The sequence below is a fragment of the Magallana gigas genome, chromosome 3 (genome assembly GCF_963853765.1).
Source record: "Magallana gigas chromosome 3, xbMagGiga1.1, whole genome shotgun sequence".
NCBI lineage: Eukaryota > Metazoa > Mollusca > Bivalvia > Ostreida > Ostreidae > Magallana > Magallana gigas.
The window spans coordinates 11,887,610-11,897,500 of NC_088855.1; positions in this window are offsets into that span (position 1 = coordinate 11,887,610).

Here is a 9,891-nt window from a genome sequence, read left to right on the forward strand (position 1 = left end):
TGCCGATGTATTCCCTCTATTTCTTACGGAAAATTGTAATTCATTGTAAAATTGTTCATTGTAATAACGCGGGTTATGGGTTTTTTTCTGCAATGTCGCCACCTTCATATCCCGCATGAATCACCAAAGAAAGCATTTTATTGTGTATTTCTCGGAAAGTGATGGTAATTCATAGCTCTGTAGAAACTGACAGGACTGAAATCTACACGCCCCGTTTATTGATTGGTCGAACCTAAGAAAAAACATGGACTGCACATAAACTTCATGACGATGTCAGACTTGATTTCCCTTAGATGATGATTCGGCTGTTTCTTTTATCTAACCTACTGGTGTAAATCAACATTAATTTAGTTATTTTTTCTTACTTTTTGCGTTCAATTTATTAGTTTTTTAAAATAGAGATGTTAATATAAACAATAAAATGCTTTCTTTGATGATTCATGCAAGTGATGAAGGAAGCGGTCATTGCAGAATAAAAATTTTATAACCTGTGTTAGTATTTATTCTGTGTTGCCACCTTCATCTGCACATATATCGTCAACATTTGTATGCCTCGATATATTAAGGGAAGGTCCTCCTCTAGCCCCCCCCCCCCCCCAAAAAAAAAATAAATAAATAAAATAAAAATAAGAACTCATATCCCTACCACATGCCAGTTGAAAAGACTGTTTTAAATTGAAGTTCCAATATCTGCATACTAGAACATTGTATTGTCAAAATATACACTGTCCTAAAGGCAGTTCTCTAGATATGTTTATAAATATTGACAGGCTGTGTAACGTTTTTTCAAAGACCATATGACAATTGTTTCTCCGTCTTTGTAAACATCCTCTTGACAACACAACTATTGACAGATAACCACAGATTCTGACCTAAAGGATGGTCAGGTATCTATATATACAACTGTAAGCCGACTAGAGGTTGTCTGCACTCTTACGTAGACAAATATCCCAATTCATTGAGCTGTAAACCAAAGATTTCAAAATGATAAATATTTACTTGTGGTGATATTTAAACTCCTCAGCCCTTTGTTGTCGGGGATGTGACGAATTTCCCAATGCTCTGGCTTGGTGCTTTCTTTGTTGTGTTTCTGTCTCTGTTTATTTGACAGGTTGTTGTAAGGTTCTGTCCTGTGTGTTTTAATGTTCCCCACTCAGGACTAAGGATAAATGACTCCGCCATTTATTGCGCAGATTGATATTTTATAGCGTTATAGATATATTTTATTAAGGGCACTGGAAGTTTTTGATGACCCTTCAGAATATTAAGCGATATCGCGTTTTGAAAAGGGTCGCGCTCTGACGTTTGGGGAACCAATAAAATTATTTGCAAAGTACAAAATGTTTGAATAAAGTATAATTAAAACCACAAATATGTCTTTAAATGCAAAGTGGGTCTGAATTTGTTTAAAAAATATCTCTAAATCAAGTTTTACTTTTATTTGAAACATGCATGGCTGTGTTCGAGATGCTTTTGTCTAGATGATCCATACCTTTTGTAATAAATGTACAAAATATGTAATAAATATTAATTTTTCTTTACTTCAAAGAGACGCGGTAACTGCAACTTGTGGTACATCCATGTATACTATAAGTACTTGTGTTCAGCCTCAGAGTCCGCTGTGTTTAGGTTCATTGAAATTTTCTAGCTTCTTCAAAAACTCTATCATGCAGCATGCAAGTGAAACGACTTTGTACCAAGTTTAATTTGAGCAAATAATACACTCAATTGTATTCCGTTTTCTCCTCCCATACATTTTCAACAATCCATAACTTAAATATTTCCACTCGCCGTTTACATGTGTCTAAGCTCTTTTAACGGAATGGATCTTGAAATGTAATAAAAATAACAGAATAACAAAAGAGAACCTGTTGTTACGTCTTTGGTTTTCACCGACAATTATAAGTGTGTGTTTTTGATTGACAGTGGTTGCAAAAACGTCAGTGGATTTGGAGTCATGACCACGCCAAAACCCCAATAACTAGTGTCGCTTTAGAAATAACACAACATGCTAGTCTTTAGTTCTCAACAATGTAAACTAAGTGAATATCAATATCGGCCGGATTACAGCGGGTTTCCTACAATCTAAACATTTACACTGTAGGGAATGAAGTTTTGTCATCACCGGGATTTGCATCGGATGAACTCTTGGTAACTATTTCTTTAAAAGGCCACGCTCCTATAATTACTTGTGTAAGCATCTGGATAAATGTCATGATTGTATATGATGCTATACACATAAACATCAAGAAAACTCAATATCCGGAAACGTTGCTCTATAAAAACATTCAAGATTTGTGAAATAATTTGTCCGCTCCCTTGACCATTTGAAAATTCTGTTGACTGATCGATATATCGATTCATCTTCAAATTAAAGACCCTTGGCCTAACCCAACCAAATACCAGTGTATGAAGATTTCATACTGTTAATCCTCCCAATGGATAACACATAGTCAGACGCGTTAGTCATAGTTTGGCAAAGACGATAATCCCATTGTTCTGATTAATGTTTCGGACCCTAACTCCAATTAAATTGATTTATCTAACCTGAGCTTTAATCTAGATAGAGGGCAAAATGCTTCCCGCTGGGCCAGCCACTCTTTAACACTTGAAAGAAAAGATTTTAACTTTTACACATGCAACTTCTATAAAATGCCTTCGCGTTTTATGAGTCAAAATCTGGGGCTTCAGAGAATTATTTATAGTCTCTTTAGTGGTTTCTGTTTAGTATAATAATTTAATTTTTTGATGATATACGAAAATAAAGATCTTCAAAAAGCTTTTTCTATTATATAGCCAGCATCTGGTCTTCGATACTATCAGTGGTTGCTCTCTCTGCAAATGCTTCAAATGATCACAAGGCCTTTGCGGAGACAGTTTGACTGGGTTAAAACAGAGAGCATGTTGGACTTCTGATCCTTTCAGACGTTTCTTTCGGCCAAAGCATATAGAAAAAATGAAGATAATCTATTTCTTTGGTTTGTTGAATTAAAAAAATAAACAGTTTTAATTGTAATAATTCCCAACAGTTATAACATAAAAGTGGATATTTGATTTAAATGCAGACTTTAAAAGAAGCAATGTTACACGTTTTAAACCATATGTTAATTAGTGCCCATATAGTTATGCAACCTTCAAAATGCTGATTTTTCTTAAACACATGCCAGAGACAAAGAGCAAAAATGGGAATTGTTTTCTTTGGTCTTCAGTCACCACAGAAAGATTCTGCTGCAGCTATAGCGATAGATCATTGCAAAAGTGCGCGCCATCTCTTGTTTCCGATCCCAAGATAAACATGCGATATAAATGGAACTCGTTTTCAAACTCGTGTTAGAAATGACCTTGATGTAATCAAGTTTTCACTGGTATTCATTTTTAATAATTAAGAGAATATACCCTGTGGTTACCCATCACACAATAATTGACAGTCACACTAACGATTCATTGATTGCTTTAACGAGGAAGCTACAACTTCTGAGGCAATCTAATGGTTTGTATTGACTGGGGTCTAATTTAATGGGCACTGCAACCTTTGGTTTTTCTCCTGCATTTGTCACGGTAGATTTTTTTGCTCAACCATTCCGCAAATGGAAAGTGTTACGACCATTAACGTCATTCTCCCATATTCAATACACGTAGTTCCTGAATTCCATCCCAGAATTTCCTGTCTCGTTTGATGATATGGAATAAAAGAGACAGGTAAAATCACGTGTTATTTTGGAATTTTGCCGCAACAAATACATGCATTAACCCCAATAAAAATGTCAATTTCTTACTTTACAATTGTATAAAAACTGCAATTCTCATGTGCACGCAAATGAAATATGAATGGTGTCTGATACGTTTCTCTTTTCCATCTTTATGCTGAAATGGCAATGTGATGCATTTGAAAATTTATGCCAAGTATTGTATCATGCTTGCGATATAATAAACTTTTCTCATGTTATTTGGTATGTAACTCAATTAAAGATATCTTAAATCATAAATTTAAAATTTCAACGGGATATGAATTTTAATTTCGCAATTTATCAATTTTCACCCTTTTCCTGTCAGTAATAGTTGCATTAAAGTGAAAACGCAAGTAGATTTTTCACTTTTATTTTTTTGATTAAAAATTCTAAATAAATAAATACCGGTATAATTATAATTTAACGCCATCAATGAAAACCTTTAGTAATTAATACTATAAGGCTACCTGGTATTTTAAGGAGTACAATCTATCATATCTGGGTTTGAAGTGGCTTTCAAAATACGCAACACAAATGAATCATCGGATCTCCTTCAATTTCAAAATGATATACAGTCATCTTGTTCTGTCGATAATCTGACAGAAATACATTGCCACAGAAAAGATAAAATCACACTTATTTTAGGAAATAATTATCTTGTTTAAAACGCGATGGTTTTGTTTTCGAAAGGAAAATAAAGTAGAGCAAAAAGAAAAGTGCACACTACACTTTACGTATAGCTGGAACCGAAGAACTACTTCGGAGTCTTATTAGATGTAACGGAGCACCACTGTAATTAGCCGGTTTTCAAAGTTAGTGACCGACATATTCACCTAATCCATTGCATTTTCAGACCCTTGTTTACTCACTCTAATAGTGCTAAGCAACCGTAAATGTGATGCATGTATCTTTCAAAATATTGACAATAGTGTTGTTATGTTATTGGGTACCTTACTGAAATCTAATTACCGAAGCTGGGGTTTAAAAGGAGTCAGTTTTTGACACATTCACACAAAAAGATGCATTAGAATATTGGTACTCTAACCCCCCTTTTTATTAAATTTGAAATATTTTCTTGTGCATTTAACTTTGATGAAATAAGAAACTGGGTGTTTTTTCTGCGCATATACATGCAGCGACCTGTGCATGTCTGTTAAACCTCAAAAGTCCCAATTATTGAACTAGAAAACATGTGAAATAACAATATTGCATTTATTTGAGCGAATACGTGTACTACAAATTATTTTATGTAAAACAATTCTTTGGTTCCTTTCGTCGTTAGAATGCTGTTAACTTATAGATATATACTGCACTTGCACCTCCTATTACATGTATATGTTTTAGGTTGGTTGTAGTTGAATTCATGTTTATTTACAACTTTACTGGGAAAACCCAAAACCATGCACATTTTGTCAAATGCGCAATCATTTTAGTTTCTATGAACCAATATATTATCTTTTCACAAAGGTCGGAGTTTTTATTATGTACGGAAAACACCTTTATATTCTGGATCTTCAGACAGAGGCAAACCTCTAAAGTGTATTTAGCAGAGAGTGAGGGCGAAGCAAAAAAATCAGCGAGGAGAATTACATTTTCGAAAAATGTTTACAAGACATCTTAAACGCATTGTCCTTACTACAACGCATTCATCTCACATATCATTAGGTGCTAATTCCTTCAAAACCTTGTTGCAAATTAGCTGAGAACAAACGAATTCTCTGTAAAACATAAGTATGATAATGGTTTACGAAACCAAGTCTCAATATAACCAAGTATTTTCAACCGGCAACGTCATATAGGTCACGTGAGAAAGAAACCCCTAACCAATTACTGTGAGTATAGGTTTTGTGTTTTGAAATTGAATGCTTTAAAAACAACGCTAAATACATTTTACAATAGTGATAAGCTGAAATCAACAGAATTATTTCATCTTAATGTCTTTCATGTTCACGATGAAAATTATCATCGCGACTAAACATAAATTTTTATTGAAAGTCAGAAATTAATTAAGGCTGCATTATTGCAATGTCTCTAATTGGAGCTATTCAAACTTTTCTATTTAAAGGTGAATAAATTGGCGATATATATATATGAAAATTTTACACTTTGCACAACGAGTCTGAGTAAATATATACATAGTATACGCTCTGGCCACATCAAAAGGACTCACGCACTTAACGGGAAATGTGAGGTGTTTCTATAGCAAAAACTCTGCACAATAATAACGCAAGACTATCGTTTACAGAACCGAACAAAAGGCGAGGTCACTTAATGGAAGGAAATTCGATTAAAATTTTGAAATGTAGTCTTTTAAAAAGAAACCTGTAATTTAGTTATAGAAAAATGAAATAGGGAGAAAACATTTCCGATTTTAATCTCCGATCTGATTGACCATGTTTTATGTGGGTGTCTTTTTTGGAATTTCCATCTTAGGTTACAAGCTGTGTACAATTAGAGTACCCACAGTGCTACCGCACCAATACAATGAAAACATATTTATGCATGGTTATTACTCAGAACTAGAGCAAAGTTTTCTAGACCTAAATAAATATAACCCAATGCATCGCTGCTGGGTACGCAGTGAAACTTTTTATTTGAAAAACAATACATTTTTGACAAATGTTAGGTTCTATTTACTGTTGAATTAAGATATAAGTTAATTCAACTCGGGGTATAAAGTCCTTATTGATTGGCTGAAACAAATTGTTATATGACAGAAATAATTAACATTCATATAAACTTGGTTAAGTTTTAAAAGACTTTAGGATGTGAATATGCCTTTTTACAATACCGAAAATTTTGAAAAAAAAAATCTATTTTAATGTACCAGCAAAAAGTGTACTAGTACATTTATGATAAAAAAAACCTAACATTTTTGATAATTGAAAGAAATGCATATAGATATGTAGTTAATTACGAATACAAGCTATATGCGTATTATTGTACCCAAGAATTTCGTTTCTGCAATTTACAAGTTGCAATTTTTTTCAAGTAATTATAAAATACAAATTATTGATAGGTAAATCCGAAATTAATTTTGAAAATTCCAACTTCAATAATGGCATTTGCGGAATTATTTTATTTTACAGAGTAACACTAATTCGCTTCCGTGTATAGAACAAAGAATTGCGTGTAGAAGTTTTAAACATTTCTTCTAGATAAGCAATATACTATTCTGAACATATAGACGCCAGTTTTTGTAAGAACTTTTAATGCCTATCAGACTATGATAATTTCTCACTTCTATGCATTGTAAACAGTTGCATTATGTAACAAATACTTGATCATTTTCAATGAGCCTTTGACAATTTTTGCAATTATCGTAATTTATGTCAGTAATATTTTGTTATTATTTAAATGAATGCAATTGATTTCTTATTCAAATTTACCTGCAATTCAGGTAAAATATTTGCTTAAGTATCACGCCATTATAGCTGAATTGGAAAATTTATTTACGGAATCGTAACTTTTATACGAAAAGCGCTTCGCGATTCAAATAACGCAAACTAAATTGTAGCAGATATGTACAGAAATTATATAGTATTAATAAAGCGGATGTCAGAAAGGTTAGGGTTCACATAATTAATTAATCCAAGCTAGAGTAGAGCTGGTCGAGTGGAGAAATGCATGCTTTCATACAAGTTCCTAAAATGTGATGAAAACAAGCATAAATAAAAAGGTTTCGATATAGAATAAGTTTGACGTCAAATACACAATCTACTTACGTAAAACAAACAAAATCAACAATGATATCGGTTGACAAGTAGATTTTTGTGTAGAATAATTACACACATAATTTTTGAAACTTTATCATTGAACTATTTTCGCATTATCTGCAGTTTTAGCAGCTGTGTTGTTAAAACGAATCATATAATCTTTCTTCTATTCAACTTTATGCCATGAAATTGCTTCTACACCCTTCAATGTACTAACTCAATAATAAAACAACATTAGTGAACGCCTTTCTATACGAAGTACATTTCTTGAGTTATTGAGCATTATATATATGTATGTATACATGTACATTATTATTACAATATGATTGACCACCCCACCCCTCCCCACTATAAAAATTCCGTTTTGTAAAAGCCAAGGTATTTCATGCATTTACTTGTAAATACATACAGGTGTTTAGGTTGTCGAATTTCGTTTTTGTGTGATTTCTATACGAGCTTCTACAAACTGACAGGTTGATAATGATTACTCCTAAAATAGGTATGATATTTCTCGAGATATCAATCGTCTCTATACTGAACTATTGCTTTAAATGTCCAAAGATAAAGGCAATATTTTAATAGGAAAATTACAAGTCCTTGAAATTATATTCACTCTCCCTTTTTATATTGGCTTTAAGTACATCTGATTCGATGGATGGTAGCCCTCTTGGTAGGTCTATTTCTGTATGCAATAAAATTCAATACGGCAAATATGCATTAAAGTACACAAATATGTTTAAATTCAAAAGATTTAAAAATAAATGAGATTAAAAATAGTACAGTCCTTTTCACAACAATTTTTTATCGAGATATGATATCTTTTAGATATGAATAAAATTACAATCTTTCTCCCCCCTCGGTGATTCTTTCTGGCCGACCACTCACTAGCAGTTCTTGTTCCTTTTTCCATGTTTTCAAAAAAGAAAAATATAAAAGTTCAAATTACGCATCGTAAAAACCCTGCTGAAAATTACGATATCAGTTTTCATCGTATGAAAGTTCATGGTTAATTTCTTTAATTGGAGTTGGCAAATTAATACGACCTTTGATCCGTCTGTATAACGAGCTTAACCTTTTATCAGTGTATCTGTTTGTTCCTATGGTTTGCTACTAGGAACCACGGAGGTAACTTGATATCACCAAGATATCACCATATTTCAAGATATCAACTTACATGCACACCGAAACCTGACTTGCAAAAAACGCAGACTCAAACCTCTTTTGAGAAAAAGTACAAGATATGCTGACAAAATTACTCATCACTTTTTTTCTGGGATAAGGTTTGTATTCAACTAGAAAATTAGGGCCAGCTTGCTAATTTGTCATCTTTGATCATAAAGTATTAACTAAAATCTATGATTGATTTGGTAAATATTTAAATTGAATATTCTTGTATTCAATTTTCATAAATGCATTATATAAATAACTTAATAGATCAAAGCGGTGCTTCTTCTTCTTATTATTTATAAATATTTGCTCAAGGTATAATTTAATGGCTATTAATAAATGTATAGATCCATATGGTATGATACCTATACAAATATTACATGGTCAGAAACGAAAGAAACAGAAAATTATGACAAACTATCATGATATTTGAAAGCAAAATGGAGATTTTCCCCTTAATTACAAAATTCTTTAAAACCATTTATAATTCAAATACTGTATAAACTTTCTTATTGTATTTCAATTTTGATACAGTTTATTAAACAACTCAGTTATAGCAATCGGAAGATCGAAGGATAAAACACATGCTTAATTCAACTGAAATTTTATGTAACATAAAGCACAGTTTTCGTGTGCGTTATCTAAAGCAAAAATCCCCCATTCTAAATGATTTGCCCATCATGCAATTCAAAATTAACATTTCATGAGTTATTGTACCAAAGGGTACACGCGAAATGAAGACGTGGATTCATTAATTCTCTCGATGAAAAAGGAGACACGATAGCGTCTATGACGCAAACAAAGAGAAAGTGATCGCAGTTTTAATGGTCACTAGGGATCTTACTTAATTCAGAATCATCTAAAAATCTGGCTAAATGAGCTATACTTTATAACCTAATCACGCACTGTATACGGCATATTGAGTACTGCATGCACGAAGCAGGTATGTGTCCATGAAACGATTCATTTTATCAACAACCCTGGTCAGAATTTGTACATACCGGAATGCAATGAATTTGAAAAGAAAAAAAAGGCAACTCTAATCGGCTGGATTTTCTGGCACCTGCCCGGTGCACCTGTGTATTGCAAATGAATAAAAACCCAAGCATAAACAATACACAGAAAAAATAACACAGTGCCAAAGAAACTTAGAAGCTTATTCATCGGTATAATTGAACGTATTGATTGGATTAAATGCTTAATTGTTCCACAGAAGAACAGGTAATGCTTACCAGACCAGAAGTTTACCGGGAGTACATAACGTCAAGTGCTTGCACGAC